The sequence below is a fragment of the Lynx rufus genome, unplaced genomic scaffold, assembly GCF_022079265.1.
Source record: "Lynx rufus isolate CCGP_SWC_20201006 ecotype Redwood Valley unplaced genomic scaffold, mLynRuf1.p SCAF_3, whole genome shotgun sequence".
Classification (NCBI taxonomy): domain Eukaryota; kingdom Metazoa; phylum Chordata; class Mammalia; order Carnivora; family Felidae; genus Lynx; species Lynx rufus.
Genome location: NW_025814845.1, coordinates 120,223,719 through 120,248,158, shown reverse-complemented (window position 1 = coordinate 120,248,158; position 24,440 = coordinate 120,223,719).

Below are 24,440 nucleotides of genomic sequence, written 5' to 3'. Positions count from 1 at the left end.
ACTCAGTAGGTTAAGCATCTGACTTGATCTCAGCTAAGGTCATGATCTTGTGGTTCATGGGTTTGAGCCTGTGTCAGGCTCTGTGCTGACAGTGTGGAGCTTGCTTGGGATTCTCTCCTCTCTCCCTCTTTCTCTGCCCTTACCTGCTTGAGCTGTTTCTCTCAAAATAAATAAATAAATTTCAAAAAAATGAACACTGAACTGCCAACATAGTGGTTAGAAGCTTAGAGTCTTGAGTCAGAAAGACTTTGCTTCTTGTCCTGACTCTGCCCTTTACCAGTTAAGTGACACTGTGTCTCAAATCCCTCAACTTTTGTTTTAAAATGAGTATGATAATAATATTTAGAATATCACTTTAGTTCAAAAGCAGGAAGTAGTGTTATTTACTTCTTGAAACATTCTTGTGTTAAGCCATAAGTTTCTTAAAGGCTAAGGCCATGTCTCTCTGTTCTGCGTTATATACTCAGCACTTCCCAAGTTGCTAAACATAATGTGTTTGTTCCCTCTTTTAACTCTGTAAAATTTTTGCTTTATATATCTTGAAGCTATGTTATTAGATATACACAGATTTAAGGGTGTTATATTTCATATTCAGTTAACCACTTAATCATTATGAAATGTCCCCCTTATTCTCTAGTAATACACTTGCCTTAAAGTCAACTGTGTCATATAATAGCACAGTCACATCAGCTTTATTTGTGCTGGATTTCATATGGCCTATCTTTTTCCATCCTTTTACCTGCAAACTTTCTGTATCCTTAGAGTAAAAGTGCGCCTTTTGTTAGTAGCATATGATTGGGCCTTATGCTTTTTATACAGTCTCTGTCTAGATTGTTTAGTTCATTGTCTGGTTCATGTGATTATTAATAAAGAGGAGTACAAGTTTCTCCTTTACTATTTGTTTTTTTGTCCCATCCTTTCTTCATTCCTTCATTCTTCCTTTCTTCCCTAGTTTTGCATTAATAAGATTTTGTATTATTCCATTTTATTTATTTGTTGTTTAGTTATAGATTTTTAAAATTTCTCAGTGGTTATCCTAAATATTAAAATACACATTCTTCACTTGTTACAATATGCATTAAATGAATAAATTTATCACTTCCTGAAAAATGAAGGTCATTTCCATACTTTGATTCTATTTACTCCCTTCTTGCTCATTGTGTTTTCATACATTTCACTTCTGCCACATTAGGCCCTGTACACAACATTAGTATTGCTATTCTTTTAAATGGTCATCATATATATATACATTTTTTAAATGTTTATTTATTTTTTTTTAATTTTGAGAGAGAGAGAGTGAGTGGGGGAGGGCCAGAGAGAGAGGGAGGGAGAGAATCCTATGCAGGCTTTGTGTTGTCAGTGCAGAGCCCAATACAGGGCTTGATCTCATTAACTGTGAGATCATGACCAGAGCTGAAATCAAGAGTCAGATACTTAACCAACTGGTCCACCCAGGTGCTGCTATACATGCATTTTTTTTGAAAGAAATATTTATATACTCTTTCTAGTATTCTGTATTCCTACATGCAGTTCCTTGCTTCCAATGGAATCATTTTCCTCTAGTCTGGAAAACTTCCTTTAGTATTTCATGTAGTGAAAGTTTGCTAGAATTATCTCAGCTTTAGTTTGCCTAAAAACATCTTTATTCCACCTTCATTTTTGAAGGATATTTTCATTGGGTATAAAATCTAGTTGGTAGCTTCATTCCCCACCCCCCACCCCCCAACATCTTCAAGATGTCCTTTTCTTTTCTTCAAATTCCCTGGTTTCTATTGAAAAGTTAACTGTCAGTCTTATGGTTGTTCCTTTAAATGTTGTGTGTGTTTTTTCCTCTGGCTATTGAAAAAATTTTCTTTTTGCTCTTGGTTTTCAGCAGTTTGACCATGATATACCTAGGTGTGTATTTTTGGCTTTTTGTATTCATCCTACTTGGGATTTAATAAAACTCTTGTATCTGTGGATTGATAGTCTTCAGTAACTTTGAAAAATGCTTAGATGTTATGTTTTCAAGGATTGCTTCTGCTCCATTTTCTCCTTTTCCATTTTTGTTTCCTGGGATTCCAATTGAAGGTAAATTTGATATTTTTACCAGATATTACATTTCTTTTATACTCAGCTCTATTTTTTTCTAAACATTTTTCTTTGTGTGTTTCAGTTCGGATATTTTATATTGATCTATCTTTTAATGCAAACATCCTATCTTCTGCAGGTCAATCTGCTGTTATTCAAGGACTTTTCAGATGTTATATTTTGCTGTTCTAGTGCATCAACCTGATTCTTTGTAATAAATCCAGTTTTGTGATGAAATTCATCATCTTTTCATTAATTTTGCCCCTCTTACCTTTAATTTCTTTGATCTATCGGAACTGGTTATTTCAAAGCCTTCGTCTGTTAACCTCAATATTTGAATCATTTAAAGATCTCTGGATACCATTAAGTTTTATTCCTTTGATTATCAGCCACATTTACTAGGCTTTTCACAAATTTAGTAATTTTTAATTATCTGACAAACATTTTATGTATGGACCTTTTGAAGGTCTAGATGACATCTTCTAATGGTGAACTTTCCACATTAGGAAGATAGTGTTAGACATTGTCTCATTCTAACCCTCATTATGCTGAATTAGGACTGGGTTGCAGACATATATAACTCAGTTAAACCAGTTCACCTCTGTTTCTCAAGTATGTTCTTCCATGTCTTTTTATTAAAAGCTGGCGGGTCTCTATCACCTTAGCCTTGAAAGACTGTGGCAGAGTTGGTCTGTTCTTCAGAGGTTTCACTTTTTTTTTTTTTTTTGACTTCCTGCTTCCCATTGCTTCCAACTTTGGCAAACATACTGAGGAGACCAGCCATGTGTTTGAGGTAGGTCTCATCCTCAAGTGGGACTTTGTCTCTCAAATACCATGGTAGCACAGGAGATTTACTTTGCTTTTTAAAAGCTTCCCAGTCTCAGAATTCAGCAAATAGTACTGTCAGAAAACTAACCATGTGTTAGGATGTCTGAAGTTTCCAATTGTCCCACCAACCCCACAGGACCACTATAAGCTTTGCTGATTTCTTATTCTTCCAGTGAAGCCCCTATGTGAAGGCCAAGCCCAGTCATCAGCCCATGTATGAATAGGCAAATCCTCCATAGAAAATAGTCAGTGAAAGGCTGCTCATCTCTTCTATGAGCTTTCTCTTCTAGGGATCATTTACTTCTCCTTGATTCCTCAACTTTCCAAGGTATTTAAAAAAAATTTTTTTTTAATTTTATATATTTTTGAAAGAGAGTGAGACAGAGCATGAGTGGGGCAAGGGGAAAGAGAGAGAGGAAGATACAAAATTCAAAGCAAATTCCAGGGTCTGAGCTGTCAGCACAGAGCCCAAGGCGGGGCTCAAATCCACAAACTGAGAGATCATGACCTGGGCCAAAATCAGACACTTAAACAACTGAGCCGCCCTGATGCCCCTCTAAGGTCTTTAATTTTGTTTTTTTTCAGTGTAACTGGTTTTTAAAGGCTATCGAAGTAGAAATAATGGTCCTTATCACCTACTATTTTCCTGCTTGGAACTAGAAGACTTAATAAATATATTTGAATGAATGGATGAACTTCTCAAAAGGTTGTGATGAGAATGCAATGCTATTATACATGTAAAATTATGCAGCACACTAGACTTTATTGATACACTACATTTATGTTAGTTATTGTTATAATTGGCTCATGGTCTTCAGCTTTCCAGTCTATTGTCCTAATTTTCATTTTAAGTACATTTTTCTCCTTAGGCCTAGAAGAACATCTAACACTGCTTATATCTCATGTTTTTATGTGTCAGAGTAAGTTTGTATCCTTGCTTAACCTTTGCATAATTTACAAATGTTTCACTTCCTTAAGTGGTTTTTTCTTTTCTTTTCTTTTCTCTTTGCATCTTGCCATAGAGTTAAGATCATATCTGCCATGTGGATCATATCTCCACATGAGATGGTGGGTCATGTGTCTTAGTGATTATGGCAATGTTTTCTACCTGGAGATCTTCAGGAAAGTTAGTAAATGAAAGGATTTTGTATGTATTTATATTGATTTTTTTTTAGGAGTAAACACACTTTAGAAATATTGAAGTCTCTGTAGCACTGGATACAGTTTGAGAGAAGAGAAGTGGGGTCAAGTTCTTGACTTAGGCATGGTGAAACTTAGAAGTCAAGGACAATAGAATCTAGTATCAGTATTACCACAGGATTAAAACATTTTTGGTGTATCCTGTCTACTACTTACCTTCTGGTTCTGTGACTAATTTGCCATAGTTAGAGAAAGTTTTTGATTGGCCCAATATCTTTAATAAGTCTGTCCCTCTTAACCATTAAAAACAAACAAATAAACGAAAGCCAGGAGTCTGTTGACTATATTACTTTTCTGCTCGCAGGTAGCCTTGTGGCTACATTTTCAAGCAGGTTTCGGTAACATATGAAGTTGCAGGCACCTTCTATCTAAGATAGAAGATATCTATCTAAGATGATTCTTTCAAATTACTTTGTGTTATGTTAGGCTTCTTTACCTCTTTATTTGTCAGTAAGGTAGAATAATAACCTTATGGAAATAAGCAAAGGTTTGCTTTCTATCTTCTTTAACATTGGATATGATATGAAACTCTCACTTCATTTTAAGTTCCTTCTACATAAAAGTGGCTTAATATGGCCTTCCTACTCTGTACCATGTCATTATCGTTTATGAGCATTTCTCCGGTACACTGTACTTTCAAGGCACTGTATAATCACTACTTAACTATTCAACACAACACCCCCATGAAATAGGCCAGTGGAATTGTCTCCACTCTATAGACATGCAGACTGAGACACTCAGAGATTTAGAGACATGCCTGAAGCTATAGAACAAGCCAGAATAGAGAAGCAAGTCAGAACTCATGGGTCTTGATTTTATTTTAAGATCCTGAAATAAAAGGAATTTCTTACAAGTGCAATGCCAGAACAATACCAGAAAGTTGAGAGGTGGTGGCATTATTTTGTACTTGATTTTAAATCTGACTGCATTTTCAGGCAAATGCAATCTGGAGGTTTTTTTTATTACAATATGAGTTTGAGAGAGTTCATTGATTTTTTGCTTTTTTTTTCAAATGTTTATTTATTTTGAGAGAAAGAGAGAGAGAGAGAGCAGGAGAGGGGCAGAGAGAGGGGGTGAGAGCAGGCTCCATGCTGTCAGCTCAGAGCCGGGCATCGGGCTCAGTCCCACAGACCGTGGTGAGTCCATGACCTGAGCTGAAATCAAGAGGTTAATGCTTAACTGACTGAGCCACCCAGGCGCCCCTTGTTGATTTTTCAAATGTGCCTTGAGCTTCTTCTGAATTTTAACATTATCATCAGTAGGTCACCATAGCCCAACCAGGAAGGAGAACAGGGGGCCCTCACAATTTCAAGTTCAATGATGAGTGTAGCACCTCTCCAACTCAAATGCCAGTTTTGAATTGCCCAAGCAAAGGACTGTTATTACTTTGGCCAGCCTTTCAAGGGAAAAGCCAGAAACCCATTTGCTCATTAACAAATGTGCCAAGCTTAGTGCTGGGTCCTAGAGAAACAATTCTTAAGTAAAGGACGGTTAAAAACAAATACAATAATGTTCAAAGTGTTTTAAACAATTCCTGTTGTGTAAGCACATGAGCTGCTTGGCCTGTAATCCATGGTTTCCTTACTTGTTGCATGTGCCATGCCCATTCTGGCCTCAATGTGGCAAAGAATCCTGTGATTAACTGGCTACAGGAAAGGCAGCAACAGTGCCCAACCTAATTTTAAACCCTTTAAATGGCAGCTTGACATTGAAGCACAGCAAATACAACTGATCTGAGGGCTTTTTATTAACCACTCTTGATGGGAGGAAATGGTAACTCTTAAGAAAGAATAGAAACCCCTTTGGCCTAAAGCAATTATTCTGCTGTAGATCCCAAGGCCAGGAGGGATGACCACACAGGAGGAAGACAAGCAATTCAAAATGGGACTCTCTGTGGAAGTGAATCATGCTCAGAGTAACAAGTATTTTTTTCTGCTTTATTGTGTGGGTGCTCTTGAGCCAAATAGCAGAGGGGAATGAGCGAGCAGAGAAGGGGGTAGGAGTCAAGGCAGTTTTCCAAGATGGTGCCAACCAGTGACTTGGGGGAATTTTAGAAAGGGTAATATTATGGCTGGTTTTTCCAACTAACTGCCTCAACTCAATTTTGCTAAGAGACATCACTGGCAATTCTGTGCTTGCATCCAAAAGAATGTGAAAAACAACTGCAAAATAAGCCAGTTGCCCCATTTCCTTTCTTTTTCTGAGTAATAATAGCCTTCTATCTTTTGATGCATTGATTTTTTTTTTTAAACCCTTTTTGTAACTTGTGTTTTGCTGTTAGCAGCAATTGATTGCATGAAAGACCAGATCCGTTCAAACGTACACACACAGGCTCAAAAACAGTTTTGAAGCTTTTGGTCATTTTAATGTTAATAAGTTATGAATACTTTTACCTACTTCTTAACCACATTGGACTGGTTTCTCAACTGATTTCTTCTCTGTTTTGAGAAAATCTGTAAGAAAATATGGTTTAGCGAATTGGGTGGATAGGGCTAAACTATATTTCCTGCCAACTTATACTATTTAGCTCCTGCCCTGAGACAGCACTAGCCCAGAGGTTTACACTAAACATCTAATTGCCTGCAGGTTTCCTCATTTCTTTCAGAAACCCAGGGGGAAAAAAAGGAAGAGATGACAAATTGGCCAAAGAGCCATGGCCTTTATACTGTTGGTCTGCTGGAGTTGGCCAATGGTCTTAGTCTTAGGAAAGAGCTATTCAACACTGTCTTCCCCATTAGGGGTACAAGGGAGGAGGGTGGAAATAAGCCTCCTATTTGATCCTCTTCTCCAGGACATTTGTAGGAAATTTCTCTCCTGTGGAGCCAGCTAACTGTAATGTGTTGGCTCATCCCACTTGCTTCTTCTTTGCCTTATTAAGATCTGGTATCCAACATCCATCACTGTGTGCATGACTTTTCTGAAGTGGTTACACTATCTGGCCAACACCTTTCTCAGACCATCAGACAAAGGGGTTCCTGACACTGGCCTAAAAGTTGCAATAGGTTATCATAGCAATGTTTGGACTTTCTCTTTGACGGATGGTGTGACATCCATAAATCAGAACTCATTAGAGATGTTAAAGTTTTACTGTATATATATTGATATAATAGAGGTTCATGATATGTTAAGTGGAAAATATAGATTACAAAAATACATACATATTTTGGTTCTATTTTATAACTGTATACACATATTAGAAAGCCTGGAAGTTTATATAACACTGTATCATTGGAATATCTTTGAGGAACAGATTTTGTTTTCCCTTTTCTCTTATCAGTATTTAAGAAATGTCTTTAATACACATATATAATAATTTCATAAACTAAAGTCAATTTTTTATTATTTCAAAGTATGTTATAATGATAGACAAAATTGTAGTAATAGAGAAGAAGAGACATTTTTTAAGAAAGTGTGTGAGTTCTTCGGTGGTCCAGAAGAGGATATAGTGTAAATGTAACAACATTTCCCAGATAAACAAATAATAATAATATATAGCACTGTGTCAGGTACTCTATTAGTATTATCACTAACCTTCACAATAGTTCTTCAAAATGAATATAACTCTTATTATTCTTTCCATTTTACAGAAAACTGAGGCTCACAGGGTCTATATGACTTGTCCAAGTTACAGCTAACAGGCTGTGATTCTGAATTTAATTTGCTACTTCATGGAGATGGCTGTTTGTACTTAGGGTGAGGAGACAGTAACTGACACCTATTTCACAAATAGGTTCATCATCATTGCTGATCAGCTTGCGTGTAAATGGCTAGTATGGTCTGTTACTGTTTTATAGCCAATCCATTGTATTATAGCTTGTCCCTGCAGGAAATTTCCTAGATGAAATGTGGATACATATAAATTTGGATGCATATAAAATATAAAGCAGACAGAAGTACATCCTTTTATTTACTTATAAATCCCCCAAATATAGGCACTGGCTATGTGCATGAAAACGAAAGGACTTGGCATATGTTTTCACTTGGGTACCTAATTTTGCTGTGCTAGTTTTAGGGGAAAGTAGGAGAGCCTGGATGGAGAATAATTTCTAGAATGGGGAAAGGTGGGTATTGTGATGGTTGAGAAAAAATGGAAAATGAAAGAGAAGTAAGAAGAAAGACAGAAGAGTCATGGAAAGCAAAAATGAGTCAGTTTGTTTCCAGACCAATCTTTGAGCTCAATTAATTTATGAAACAGAACTCTCCAAGTTATTTTAGTGAGAAAAAGAAGACTTGGAAATGTTTGCAAAAGATGGGATTCCAGCCACAGAGGAATTAAACAGCTTGATATGAGGAAAATCATAAAGCAGTGGTATGCTGGTAAATGTTTAACAACTGACTCTCAGGGGAAAAAAAAAAAACCCTGATTTGTTCCCTTACCCATTTCTACAGTGTAAATACTCCCACCAAGGCTGATTTCAAATGACCAATGTTGATGAAAATGGAATTGAGAAGATACTGCATAACATTGACTCCTGTAAGTCAGAGTTAGCTAGCTCAAGCACAACACTGAATCATGTATTGAAGAATGAAGTCAGTGGACTAAGGCTGCTAATTTCACACTGCAGATTTAGAATTTATTATCTCTTGAGACAGGTTTTAGGTTTCAAATTTCCCCTTAGCACACCCCTTCTTCATAGAAAGTGTACAACAATAATTTAAACAAGATTATTTGGGGCAAATACATTGGGATTCAGCAAAGGACTTGGATTAATGGTTAGACAGTATGTTCATGTTGGCCAATTGTAGCATATAATAAGTGCTCAATAAATGATGGTGCCTCTTCTTTCCATTCCTTCAATACACACATGCGCACACACACACACACACACACACACACAGCTTCTTCTCCCCATTTGACTCGTATCTTCTTCTTCTCCTTTTTAATGTTTTTTTTGTTTGTTTGTTTGTTTTTGAGAGACCAAGAGACAGAGCACAAGTTGGGGAGGGGCAGAGAGAGAGGGAGACACAGAATCTGAAGCAGGCTCCAGGCTCTGAGCTGTCAGCACAGAACCCAATGCAGGGCTCGAACTCATGAACTGTGAGATCAGAACCTGAGCCGAAGTCAAGACTGGAAGCTTAACCAACTGAGCCACCTAGGTGCCCTGACTCATATCTTCTTCAAACAGTTCTATTGGGAGTGCAGGGACGATTTATCTCCATTTCACAAATGAGAAAAAAAATGAGACTACAAAGATAATGTGATTTACCTAAGTGTTCACATGTGGAAATAACCAAAATATGGGTCTTCAAATTTCTTTAAAAAATTTTGTTAACGTTTATTCATTTTTGAGAGACAGAGGGAGACAGAGCATGAGTAGGGGAGGGGCAGAAAGAGTGGGAGGCACAGAATCCAAAGTAGGCTCCAGGTTCTGAGCTGTCAGCATAGAGCCCCATGCTGGGCTCCAACTCATGGACCTTGAGATCATGACCTGAGCTGAAGTTGGACCAACTGAGCCGCCTAGGTGCCCCTGGGTTTTCAAATTTCTAACTTGAATGCTCTTTCCAGCACACCTTTATGTTTAGGATAAAGTTGAAAAGCAGAACATTTGTGGCTCTACAGGTAAGTGCCTGCAAGAGAGTAGCTAGGAATGGTGCTTTCCAGAAATGTGGCAGAGATAAGTTTTCCTTTCTTTATGGTGGCTTAAGTTTGCCTCAGTATTTTATTTTTGAAATAAGTAAGAAATAAGAATAAATAGAGTTTTCAAAAGCTTTACTCTTGTTCTTTCAACATGGTGGGGTGCATGTGGGTTATGCATTCATTTCATTTATTTTGCTCATTCTAATATGCGTGTGCCATGCTCTGAGCTGGGAGTTGGGATGCAAGTTTGTACAGGAGGATCATAGTTCCTGCCTTTATGGAACAAACTTGTAGACGACCAAACATGCCATGTGGAGCCAATAAACTTCATATAGTTAGAATAAACCAAATTTTTTTGGCGTTAGAACATCAGTTCATGGAAGTGATAAATGTACTATGGAAGGTACGTGGGAAGATTCTTGGGCAAAGTGGTCACATGCCGGGAGGTGATCAATTTTAGATTTCTTAATAAGTTTTGTTTAGTAAGTGCAAGTGGAGACAAATATTAACTGAATGCCTACCAAGTGTCATTGCCCCACTCACTTCCTACGAAGACCCCCTAAACTCTATATTAAGGATGAGGGAATTTGTTGCTAAGTGCAACTCGCTCAGGTCTGCACATCTATTAAGTGGCAAAAGTCAAACCTGAATATGCTTGCCTTTTCCACTACAGTGTGCTGCCTCCTTTGACCAAATCTTGATCTTTAGGATTTTAATCCTCTGTTATTTCTTTAATATGGGTACTGAGCTTTCTCGAGCCAGACAGATTTCAGTGTGTGTGTTACTTACCCTACCCACCCCACTGCACACACCCATAATGGGTTAATGGGTGGGATACACAAAAGTAAAATAATCTTGCTGCTAGGAGCTTCCACTAGAAGCTTGCCCATTCTTTCTATTTTAATCATCAAGACAGGTGGAATCGAAACAACCCCTTACACTGTTATGAACACCAACATCTCCTTTGTATACACTGTGTTACTTAAGTGTTTCTGGCTTGAGTTGGGGTCAGTGGCAAGATACACTTTATCAGAAACAAGACAGAAGGATTGATTTCATAATAAACTAAACATTTACAAGCAATAAAACCTCTTCACTCGTGTACTAGCTTATAGAACTAAAGCTATCTTTCTCCTCCCTACCTCCCAGGGGTTGGAGACTTTAGGAAATTATAGTTCTGACCTCTTTAGGATGCTGTCGCATGTATAGTCTCTATCGTATTTCTTTTGGATATGGTCCACCCATAGCATTACCGCCCTGTCACAGGGAGAAGTGGTTCCCAGCAGCCCTGCCCTGTATTCCATAAATACCCTGCTTTACCCCACCTGAATATGTACATAAAGGTTATACATGAGTGCTAAGTGTAGGGATGCCTCCGTAATTGGTGATATTTAAATATATGTTTTGGGCACTCATGGGTGTTCTCTCTCCCTCTGTCAAGTATAGACACACACACACACACACACACACACACACACACACACACACACCCCTCTCCTTAAATTCACAAGATTTCTTTCAAAAGAGACACAGAAAAGAATATCTGTTTTCTGGGTAAAGCCTCACATATTTTCTTAAGGCATCTTTCACAAATTGTTGATAAGGTTCAGCTTTTACTCAGTATACTCAAATTTTTAAGGCAACTCTAAAATAAATTTCTAGTGACTTACAGGTGTAATTAAAATCTAACTTCATTTGAAAAATGTTCGTGACTTGACTTTAAATGTGCTATTTGTCTGAAGAGTTGAATTTTGGGTTATTTGAAAAGATTTTTTTTACAAAGTTTTGTTTGTTTCTTCTTCACTTAGAAAAGGTCCTATTGAAAATAGTAATTTGATTTAGTATTATTAAGAGTTCTTCAAGAGAAATATGTGAAACCTGTCTATTAATCCGATTAGACAAAAAATGTATGTGGTTGATGTTTCTGGCTGACTAGATTTGATGGCCCAAAGGTTAATTTTAAATGAAAAGGTACCCCCAAAACAGAGTACAGCCAAATAGGTGAGACAGGTGACCTAACAATGTGTCTGAAATCAGTCGTTTCACTATATAATGGGAAAATGTCATCATCTAGACTGAATGAAGGGGTGCCAGGTCCAGATCGTCTCAAATTCTACAAAACTGCCAGCACAGCAATTGTTAACTCCCGTGGGGAAAAAGTATGTGTGGGCTCAAACTTTGGACTTGAAAACAAAATTAAGTGTCTGATAAAAATGGTTTACTAGAATAATTTGTTAATTTAAATTATTTTATTATTTATCTTAAATAGCTTTGGGCAATTGCATAAAGCAGCGTTTATGTTCATTCTTCTCTTTTCAAAATAAGAGAATGTTTTGCTTTGTGTACTTTGTGTTTCAGCGTCAGGATATTGGGGTTATATAAATTAATTGTATCTTTGACATGAATAGACTCTTTAGGAATAACATGTTGAAGTAGGGATGGCTTTTTTTCTTTTACCACCCACATTATGTTATGAGTAGCACAGGGTATTTAAATGCTTTGGCACAGAACATGAATAGAGAGCTGATCTTGAAAATACCATTATCATTATTTATTTTGAAATTGACACTTTGCTCTATTTTAAGGCTTACACCCAGTTTTTATCTGTGTATTTCAGATAATCCAACACACACACAAGAACTAGCCCCAAATGTCTTTCTTTCTTCACCCCATCCTTGGGTCTTTCCATGTAATTTTTTGAGGAAAAAATAAAAGGCGAAGAAAACATGGGTCTAGAAAAAGACATCAACTGAGGAATTTTGTTTATTATAATTGGACAGCTGCTGTTGGCCTAGTAAGGATCATTTTATGTTTTATTTTGATTGAAGAGATATCACTTTGCCAACCATAATTTTCACAATTCAGCTTTTCAGTTGAAATGAGATGACCTTTAGATTTTCTTTCTTTTTCTTTCTTTTTTTTTCCAGCAGATGGTTGTTCCCTAAAAGTGTCATTGTCTGGCAGATGATTATGCTAGTACCTTAAAAGTGACTGATTTGATGTTATATTTAATAGATTCTTCTTTTTATTCTACCTTGGCTGAAATCCATGTATTGGCTACATATGTTTACTCTAGTAGTATGAAAAAGTCCTGTGGGGATTCTAAGGGAAGGAATTTGGCCCTCAGTCTTGGAGAGGATGCTATTGATGTCTTTATTTGATAAAGATTTTACTTTTGAATTAAGGATGTACTTCAAAAATACACTCTACAAAGTGACAAACATGAAGCAGACCTATTGATCCACTGCAAACTTTGGTTTTGGGATAATGTGAGCAGAACCTGTGTCAGTTATTTCTGTGTTGCCATTGTCTGGCCCATAATAAGAATGTACATAGGAATACATATACTTTTCATCTGGGTCTGTGACTGTTGACTTTTTGGAGAGTCCATTATTTACATACTGTGAAATGGATTTCTATAGACTGAATATTTGTGTCCCCCACAAACTGTTATGTTGAAATCCTAACCCCTAAGGTGATGGTATTAAGAGGTGGAGTTTTTAGGGGGTAATTAGGTCATGAGGGTGGTGCCCTCATGAATGGGATCAGTGCCTTCATACAAGAGATCCCTTACCCCTTCTGCTATGTGAAAACATGGGGAGAAGATGGTCACCTAGGAACCCAGAAGCGGGCACTCAGTAGACACTGAATCTGCTGATGCCTTGGACTTCCCAGACAGAACTGTGAGAAATAAATTTGTTACTTATAGGCACCAAATCTGTGGTAGTTTGTTAGAGCAGCCCAAACAGGCCGAGACAACATTGATGTACTGAACTTTTAAAAGTACTGAGTTGTACAGCTGAGTTTCATCTTGATACAGCTAACTGAGCTTAGAACAAAAGCGACACTGAGAAAGAGCTCATAAGTGCATTGGATGGACATCTTTGCTGGGTAACTTAGTCTGGAGTCATTGGGATTCCATTTTTATGGAGCATATGCTCTTAATTCCTGGAGTGCTAGAGGACACATGTGGCATCTTATGCAGGACTATTTTGGGATGAAGTCTGGAATAAGGATAATGAATAGAAATAGCACAAGTGAATTTTGCCAATGACATGCCAACATCTTTGCAAAATGAGTATTTGTGTCTAGAGCAGTTAAAGGAAAGTGAAAATGGACATTCCATTTATTGACAGGATTTCTAAGAAGTGAAGGGCAAAGTTTTAAAGGTCACTTGGTTAATCTTCCAGGACTACATATGTTAGGCGTTAAAGGTAAAGATCTTGCTCAGCCTAAAGCTTCATCCCATCAAATAAAATGCTGCAATATTTTCTCGAGATCACAAAGTGTTTCTTATAGAAGTAAGGCATTAGATGGTTATCACAGTCTCCTGAAATTCAGTGACTTTCAGAACACCCAGTTTAGTACACGTGAGAGATTAGTTTACATACTTCTAATCTGGGTGGATTCATGAAGTATTTCGTTTAGTCCGTTTAGTCATATATATGCTAATCTGGAGTTCCAAAAAAGAGGAATAATTGCTACCCAGCTCCTGCCCCTCCTGCACCCATTTCCATAATATTTATTAACTCAACCCTGATACTTGTGGTTTTTCTCTATTCATCCCTACATTTATGCTCCCAAAGCATTACATTGCATTGTAATTCGTTCTTACATTTGTTTCCCCTACTAGAATGCATCTTTTATTTATTTTCTCTGGGCAAAAAATAAAAATAAAAATTCCAGTTTTATTAAGAAATAATTGATATCTATTACTGCATAGGTTTAAGGTGTAGAGCATGATAGTTTGGTTTACATATACTATGAAATAGTACCACAATAAATTTAGCTAGCATCTATCATCCCATTTAGATACAATAAAAAAAATCCCTTATTTGTTAAGCTTAGTTTATAGAGTGAAGAACAGGAGTCTGTGGCCAGATCACAAGATCACCTGGGTTCAAATCTCAACTTGTTCAGTGACAACCGTCTGGGTGAGCTTGGGTGAGTTACTTCATTTCTGTGAGTCAATGCCCAATTCTTTAAATTTGAAAGACAATATGCCTGAGTCATAGGATTGTTATAAGGATTAAGTGAGTTAATTTATGAAATTAGAACATGGCTCAGGACGTAGTAAGTGCTAGATAAATATTAAATGTTACTGGTACATGGCACTAATTCAACAAATGTTGAATGACTGGATGGAAAATTATTAGACATATTTGAAAGAGCGTCTCTTACTGTTGAGGTGATCCAACCTTTTTACATTGATCAGCACTTAACAAGGCTGAGAAGGTTCACTTGAAGATGTTTTGAAACTCTGGTTATTTTCTTATATGCTAGTGTGAGTCACTGTCTTATATACTAAGCAAAATTACTCTTATGTGGTCAAATTAGTTCTTCTTTTAGCATCCTCGATAAAGATACTAGACCCTGTTTGGGATCTATAATATCAGCATTGTTAATTAAGTAGCCACACTATAATGCTGTACCAAACATATCCATTGAGTTTATAATTCTGTCCTCTGCTACCTTATCGTTAGCATTTCTAGTTAGCTCTTGTGTTCATTTTGGGCCTGGATTTCAGACTCTTCAGATTCCTTTTATATTGCAGTGGTATCCATGGCAGAAAAAAACTATTCCTAGGTTTGACTCAAGGCAAAGCAGTTGATCTCTCAGATAATGAAGGATGTGTATTGGGGATTAAAACAAAGAACAATTAGCACATATATTAGCTTGGATCATGTTTATACTTTATTGTCAACTGTCATCATTTGTTTAAAACAAGATCTCCTGCATTTATTTGACTAATAGAGCCCGGCAGAGAGTGATAAGGTGTTTAAATTTCCTCAATTATGTTTAAATTTTGGTTTCCTTATATTTCATGGCAGGAATTAACTTTCCAGTCAGGGTTTTACAAAATGATTCTTACAATCATCGTCGAGTCTTAAATGATTAATCTTTGTAACTGAACCATAAACCTCAATGAATGGAAGGTCTGCATTTTTTTTGTCTTAGCTCCTGATTCTCCAAGAAATTCTATATGCTTTGAGAATGAATAAGGTCCCATCTAGAGGTAAATTAATATGTGCTACAACGTATTTTTTATCCTTTAAAAAGAATCTTTAAAGGTAGAAGGTGCTTGCCAAATCAAACCAAATATTAAAAAGGGTTGCAAAGTAAAAAAAAAAAAAAAAAAAAAAAGAGTCCTTCCTCATTCTAATTTCACTTCTCAAAAATTATTACTATTAACATTTGCCATCCTTTCCTCTGCTCATAGTAACACATACACACATACACAGAAACAGGGTGTTTCTTTTCTTAAACAAATGAGATCACATCATGCATATCATCCTACACTTTGCCCTTTTCACTTCACAATGCTCATAGGATCTTTCCAAGTCAGCACATACAGATGTACACATTCTTTTTAGTGTTTGCACAGAATTCCATGGTCTCAGTTTACTGTGATTTATTTTGCCACCTCCCCTCTTGGTGGACATTTAAATTATCTCTAATTTTCCACTATTACAAACAGGGCTACAATAATCATGTGTGTCTCTACCTCTTTACACACTTCTGGGATTATATTTTTGTAGGATAGCTATAGTCAGGATAGAGAGGATTGCTACAGTTGTACAGGATAGTGGCCTGCTAGGTTGTCAATTGAATAATTTGGAAATATTACCAATGTTTTTTTTTCTCTCTCCCTCCTGCCCCTGCCATATTCAAGCAGCTAAGGTCTTCTGTGTTCATTGTCACTGAGGAAAGATGCTCCAGCTCTGAAATCAGGGAGGGGAGAGCATCTTCAGGACTTTGGTTTCCAAAACTCCAAATCCGTAGGGGAATGAAGGAAACTGGCAAAGACAAAATGTGTGGGAGACACATCGTAAAAGACCACAGAACTTCTGTTTTAGGTTAGAGAAAGTTTTTCCAGCATGGTGGAAAGGGAGGGAGGGTAGAGGGGAAGTGAGGATAGTGGGAGCGTTTGCAGGTCCTAGAGGCAGGCCAGGGCCTATGTTTCCCAGGTTATAATCTCAGTGAGGAAGCTGACCACAGGGATTTAGGGAAGTGGGGCCCCAGAGAAGAAATACTGTGTGTTGCATAGAGGCAAATCTGCCCACAAACAACCTTGCCAAGATCCCAAACCTCCAGCTTAGCAGGGGAACAGCAGAATTATTCCCAGGCCCTCGAGCATGATATGAAAGGAGCAGAGAAATTTACTGGACATAAAAGGATCATGCCACCAGGAACAAGGGACATCTCATCAGTGATCTGTCTGGGATACCAGCTGAAGACTGGGTGAGCCAATGACTTCTTGGAGAATTTCGTGTGGGCTAATGATCTGGAAGATCATATACCTCTCTTCCTCTTTCTGAACATCTTGACATGACATCAGAATTTAGAACTATTCATAGGGAAAGAGGGGGATCTTTAATTGGTTGCAGTTGAGTTTCTGTGATTCTGTGATTGGCTACTGAGATTCTTATCTATTCTATAGGATTTGTGCATTTAAAATGTTTTATAGCCACTACGTTTTGTTTGTTTGTTTGTTTGTTTTGTTTTGTTTTTTCCTTCTCCTCAGAAATGGTTATTCCACTTTATGGTCCCACCAATAATGTAAAATAGTACCCATTTATTCCTATATCCTTACCAACACTAGATGCTATCACTCTTTTGAATTTTTTGCTGTTGTTGATGTAATAGGAGAAAAAATGCTATCTTACTGTTGTTTTAATTTGTGTCTTCCTAGACATTGGTGAGCATCTTTTCATATTAGTTGATTATTTATATTTGTTTTTATGTGAAGTGCTAATGTAGTTCATCTTATTCTTTTGAATTTTTGATGATGCATTTTATCTTCTACTTAAAAGACTAACTACTGAAGCTTAAGACTAGCTAATGACACTTAAGTGATGTTTAGTCTTTCAACATTACCCCTCAATCCAAAGGAGAATATATCATGCTCTCCAAAGATAACTATTGCAGGGTGGTTCAGTCAGTTGAGCATCTGACTTCGTCTCAGGTCATGAGCTCATGGTTCGTGAGTTCGAGCCCCGCATTGGGCATTGTGCTGACCACTCAAAGCCTGGAGCCTGTTTCTGATTCTGTGTCTCCCTCTCTCTCTGCCCACCCCTGCTCACACTCGGTCTCTCTCTTTCTCTAAAAAATGAGTAAACATTAAAAAAAAATTCAAAGATAACTATTGGTCTGTTAGAGAATCAGTCTTTTTTTTAAAGCACTTCCCACCTAATTAGTCTTGTTTTAATGTCTTAATGAAATTCATTATGATTCTCCTATAGAAAGAAATTTAGGTGGGGAGGGGCTGAAAGGGACATTGAAAAACATTTTTAGTTATCTTCCAATAGTTATAATAGTTATCTTCCAATGTTTTTTTGTATTTCTAGTGAAAAATAGTATTTAAAAAATACATCGTGGATTTCTTAAGTCAGAAGAGCAAGATTATAAGGATTATGACTGGCCATTTGCTAAATTTTCTTTAAGCTCCTTTCCAGTGGATTTAAATTTGATTTAAAAGCCCATTTACTTGTTTTATTTCATTTAAATTCTTCTTCAGGGCTGTTCTTTCTCCCTGTCTTCTGACAAATCTCTACTTGCCATTTTGGTGATTCTTGTAACGTTTTAATACGCATCATTGGCCAAATCACGATTCCTTCCAGTTGTGTACTCCAGTGATGTAACCCTGAGAAATCATTTATTTTAAAGATAGGAACACTGATGTTTGGGTGATGCCGGCCCGTGGCGGTGGCACCCCCAGGCCGGCTCACTTTTTCTCCCTTCCCTTCTGTCCAGGACTCAACATTACTCTGTTTCTTAGCTGTCTTTCTGTTTAACAGGCTCTGGGAATTAGACAGTTTGAAGAGCTGCTAGCTGTTCAAATAGAGGCCAGGTTGTTAGTCTTTACCATGTGAAAGCGGCTTTGATGGTCTCTGTAAAATGACCCCGCGGACACCCACCGCACCGTTGGCACCCCCCCCAGCAGGCTCAGCAGAGATCAAAGCTGCCCGTTGCGTGGAGGCAGTTCCCTGAGGACAGTGTGGGAGCTTCCTGGCAGGCTCTCTTTGCTGGCTTTACAGTGCCACTACCTGTGCCCTGCTTGCTGGAGAGTACCGCTACCTGTCCGGGGTCCACGGATTAAAGAGGGCTTTCAGTGTTCAAGCCCATTCTCTGGCAGCTGGATTTCCAAGTGTACTTAGAAACTATAACCAACTCTATTAATTTTAAAATGAAGCGAGAATACCACTGCTTTTCTTTCTCTAACACTGTCCCTTTGTCTCTTCTGGGCTGAAGCTGTTCTTTTGGCCGTCATTTACCATGGCTGAGATGATTTAAAATGTTATGCAGTGGGGCACCGGGATGGGCAGCTGGGAACAGGGAGCTCTCTGGTTATCAGGACTGACGTCAGCCAAAGTCTCCACCTAATGCTCAGCAGAAGGGTTGAGGACATATATTTATTGTCCTAAAAGCACTTTTATTCCTCTTGCCAGCAGGATCCCATATTCTTACCTAACCTGATAAATACCGGGCATTTGGCATTAAAAAGAGCCTGTTTGATTGAAGTGATTGTTCCCCAAATGGGTAAAGAGTAGATCCCAAGCACTTTTTTAAGGTGCTTTTAATACTTCTGAAAATATTCAACATAAAGTGAAAATATTAGAATGTCATTATCATTCTTAACTCAGAGGTCAGGGAGCCTGGAAGGTGCCAACAAGACAGATACCCCACTTGGTAACTTGGTTTGTCGTTTTCCGACGAGAGTGAAAGATTCTTTTTCAGCAGACAATGGTATCCTCCTCCTTTCCAGCTACCTGAGAAAACTTGTTTCTCTCATGTAAGTCTGAGGTATTTTCTGCAAGCTTGAGAGCCAAGAAACGTGACTCAAAAACTAATAGTCTGGGCCTCACAGCTTGGGCAACTAAATCTTCAGACATAACAAACTCTGTACTAGACTTTCATTTTTTTCAGATCAATCTGGGGACAGAAGCTAGATAAGCAGTGAGAAATTTAAAGATGAAGAAACTCTGTCAAGTAGAGGCGGTGGGAAGGAATTTTCTAGAGTGACGACTCAAGGTATTGTAGATTTGTGAAGTAGGACCTCTCCTTCTCGTGGCCATTGTGACATTCTTGTGGAAAAATGAAAACAGAGCACACTGTGTATCGCATGGCAAGCTTAACATGGCCAAGTAAGGGCTTCCGAGTGCAGGGATTGTGTGAGGCAATACAGCCTGCAGGTGTGTGGCTAGCAGTGGGCTAATGGGGCCACTGGACATGAATGTAGGAAAACACAGAACTGGCCTTCTGACTCTTTGTACATATGCTTGTGCTGAATTCATGGATGGAAACAGAAGCAAGCTGCATTCTGAAAGTGGTGAGCTGAATTCCTTCTTAGTACAGAAGAGGGGCTGAAGCAGGGAAAGGGTGGATTGATTAAGATAGTGCCTCTGCTGGTTGGATTAGCCCGTGCTATGCTGTTTGAATTGTCTGCTGATTCCTGTTTATTCTTTTCACTTAACACTCTTAACTTATCCAAGGCTTTTTGCTTTTATTATCTCCCCTGATGCCTGTTATAATACTATGAGACACATAGGGTAGCAGTGGTGTCCTTATTTAAAGGTGGGGACACTGGGGCGCCTGGGTGGCTCAGTCAGTGGAGGGTCTGACTCTTGATTTCAGCTCAGGTCATGATCCCATGGTTTGTGGGATTGAGCCCCGCATGGGGCTCTGTGCTGATAGTGTGGAGCCTGCTTGGGATTCTCTGTTTGCTCTCTATCTTTCTGCCCCTCCTCTGTTTGTGTGCATGTGTGTGTGTGCTCTCTCTACAAACAAACAAACAAACAAACAAACGTTAAGAAAAATAAAGGTGGGGAAACAGACCCAGGGAAGTAAAAGAATTCTCTGATTTGCACTGAGTGAAGTTGTGCAGGCAGAGCCAAGCTGGGATTTCAGGCCTGAAGCCAAGCCCCAAATTCCGTCTATGACCCATCTCCCCTATATATGCAGGCTAGCTTTACCAGTCCTGAAAATCTAAACTTCAGTTGACTTCATTTACTTGAGGAAAAATCCCCCCACCCTCCAAACACCCCTGCAAACTATAAATATTTTTTATTACTACACAAGTAATATGTAAAGTAAAAAACGTTGGAAAATACAAATAAGGAAAAAAGAAGACAATAATATCCCTCCATAATCCCACCACATAATAACTGTCTATATTTTAGGGACTACCCTGTTGCTTTGATTGTCTAAATGCATACATATGTTTAAGCAGGCTTATAACTTTTTTTTCCAACAAAAATGAGATCATTTGGTATAGAATGGAACTATATTTTTTATTCACCTGCAGACTGGGAAAATCTGTCGAAGTCAATATTATAGACACTTTTGCAATATGCCGTTTCACAGCTGCCTACCTTTCCATTCCATAGGTACAGGAACATATTCTGTTTTTACCCTTATGTGTTTTCAAATCTGCTATACCATAAACAATGCTGAAATGGCTACACTAGTGATTGAATTTTTGCACACATCCTTATTATTTCCTTGGGATTAGTTTCTAGAATTAGAATTGCCAGGTCAATGAGTATGTATATGTTTACGGTCTCCACCAGAAAGCAATGTATGAGAGGGCCCATTTCTCCACCCTCCACCAGCGCTGAGTTTTCAAATTAAAAATAGGACTCCGGGTATTTTATATAGTTGCACAGGAGCAGGCTCCAGAACATTATGAAGGAAACTCTTTTTGTCCTTGCAAAGGTATACCATTTATAAACAAAGTAAGCACATAAGCACAACACATTCTTTCGCCACTTTCTTAACCCCAGAAGATCAGCTACTGTAACAAAACAAGATCCATAAGAGGGAACATTAAGGAAGATTGTACTCAAGCCCCACTTCAAAGGCTCTAAGAAAACACAACCAAAGGAAAGTCTAATCCATCAGTGGCCCACGGCCATATACCTTCTTCTATAATCCCTTCATTTTTTACAAGTTAAGTAGGGTTAAGCCAGGTCAGCACTTGGATAAAGGTCCTCTAAAGAAATCCTAAGTACCACATAAAGTGTTGTTCACGATTGTGTAAATGTCAATCCTGTGCAAACAAGCGTGTGTAGAACTTTCCAAAATACCTATTTCATAGTGGAAAATATTCCGCCTCCTGAAATTTTGCTGAAGAGAGAGTAGGAACCAATTGGAAGTGAGCTCTGTTTGGTTTGCTAGATTTCTTGGAAAGCTTGTGAAGTAATTGGTATGGCTGCACCTCATGGCTCGGGGTGATGAATTATCCACCAGAGTTCTTGATCCAGAAGGAAGACCACCCATTTTTACTGTCACAAGATGGCTGAGGAAAGTACCAGAGACTTCCAGCTGGGATGATCACATTGCACTTTCAGGCTGTCAACACAAGTAAAATAAAGAGCTGATGCAATTATCTAAGTACTTCATGAAAAAAGAAAAAACTGGAGAAAAAGGCATTTTTTACCCGGGAATTAAAATCCTCAGTGGGCTCTCTTCCTATTGAAAAATGCCACCAATTAATACCCAGACTTTTCCCTGCACCCCTCGTTTATCCAAGGAAAAATGCCAAGTGACAGTACCACAAAATGGAAGTGGGATGGAAAAACACTGACAGGAAACACATTTTTGAATATCTAAAGGTCAGTTGGGATGGGGTAAAATAAGAGGGCTCTTTAAAGATCTAAGGTGCTCTTGTAGATTCGTTGTGTTTTAAATGTGTTGGTGGGTTTCTTAGCTCTGTTATATTACACAAATTTAATTTGCAATCCCAGTGTTGTCGGTAAGAACTGTAATCCCCAAAGCCATAAAAAAAAAATCTACTTCAAGGGTTGGGTTATACCATAAGTTAAGAAGGTATTTTTCTAATAGTTTTCCATCTGACAGTAGAAAAGTTTCAGGTGCTCTGAACAAGAGAAGATGAATCATAGCAGTTTTCTGATAACTAATGGGTTCAAAATATATAGAAAGTATATTATAGAAAGAGACTTTTTAATTAAAAAAACGTTTATTTATTTTTGAGAGAGACAGAGCGTGAGCAGGGGAGGGACAGAGAGAGAGAGGGAGACACAGAATCTGAAGCAGACTCCAGGCTCTGAGCTGTCAGCACCTGACCCATGCGGGGCTTGAACCCATGGACTGTGAGATCATGACCTGAGCCAAAGTCGGCTGCTTAACCAACTGAGCCACCCAGATGCCCCAACAAAAGAAATGTTTTAAAGAATGGAGGCTTTGGGAAAACTGCCGCTAATGCACTCATTTGTTTATTCAACCCTTCTTGGACATCTACTGGGTACCACATACCTAGAAACATTGTACCTTTAACTAGTATATTTCTCTACACAGAATTTCTCCAATGTCTGAGGGATTTTACATTTTCTAGTTTAATGAGTCCCAGAAAATTAAAGAATCTGCTTTAAAAGCTTGAAAGACTGAGATTAAATGCCTTTGATAGGGCTCCAATCCTCTAGTTCTTCTCCAATGGCTTTAGAAACAGAAGAGAAATGGATGGTCAACAGCATTGCATAGCTTCTTGGAGGCCAGTTTTGAGGTGCACAGTGTAACCTCAAGCTAGTGTTACTTATTTGGATCCCATCTAAAATAACTTAGCAACACTATTCTAATCAAACAATCTGGCAGTGTCCCTCAGATGCTAATCCTTGCTTCCCAGCAAAATTCCAAAATGGCTCTGCTGGTGCCCTCACCTCCTCTTAGGAGGACTAGCAGGAAAAAGGCTCATTTTCTTTACTTCCTGTCCTCAACAGCTGGGGGGGAGTTGAGTGGGCTTTTAAAGCATATTAGAAATACTAAGTATATGACTTACACAGAATTTCAAAGCCTGAAACATTTTCTAGGGTAGAAAGCTATTAAATAAATGGGATATATTTTATGACACCGTGATTTTTCTTGCTTAAGGTCACCATTTCTATTCCCTAGAAGGAAAGACTGTTGTGGAGAAATAAACTCTTAACAATAAGGGAAAGACGATTAGCCTAATGTAAATTGTCATTTCTCAACTTCTCAATGGATCAGGTGTCCTGAAACAAGTAATCCGATACCTGTGAGTGGGCCTGGCATGTCCAGGGCATAGTCACAGTATATTCAGGTGTGGGTGGCTCTGCAGACTGGTGACTTCAGAGCCAGTGTCCCTATGGAGGGTCCCACTAACGCTGTTACACTTGTGTCTTATTGGAATGGTGGGTTACACATGTGAAACTTTGGCCTGTTTTCTTTTTGAAAAATATATTTTTTTAATGCTGAAAATATCAAATTTATTTTCACAAGCAAAATCCTAGGGGAAATGAGGAAATGGGCCATAAATTCCTTTTTAAAGTATCCACTAGTGCCTCTGTTGTGTTTATTTTAGGTTTTAGCTTGCAGCGGGTCCTCCAGCTTCTTGCTGTCCCCCAGTTGGGTTGTCCCTATGCACTTTACAAAGCACACGTGCCAGTTCTTCGGGAATAAGTTGAACATTCAGCCATCCAGGCCTGAAAGACAACAAATGTAAAATAATGGGAAGAAGCTAGTCCGATAGTGAAATCAATCAGGTTATTTCAGTTGACAGAGAAAGAAATTTTATGCATCAGTGAGTACCTAAATGGCCTTATGAGACTGCTGATTTTTTAAAAACTTCTCTTTACTTCTGTAATGCCTGTCTCTCCTCCTTCTCTCTGATAGTTTGCAATTCAATTTAGTTATCTGCAAGATGCAATTAGCTTATGAGCATAAGTTTTTATTTTCCAAGACATATAGTTTCATGTTGTTTTTCATTTTTACTGTATGTTGTTTTTAT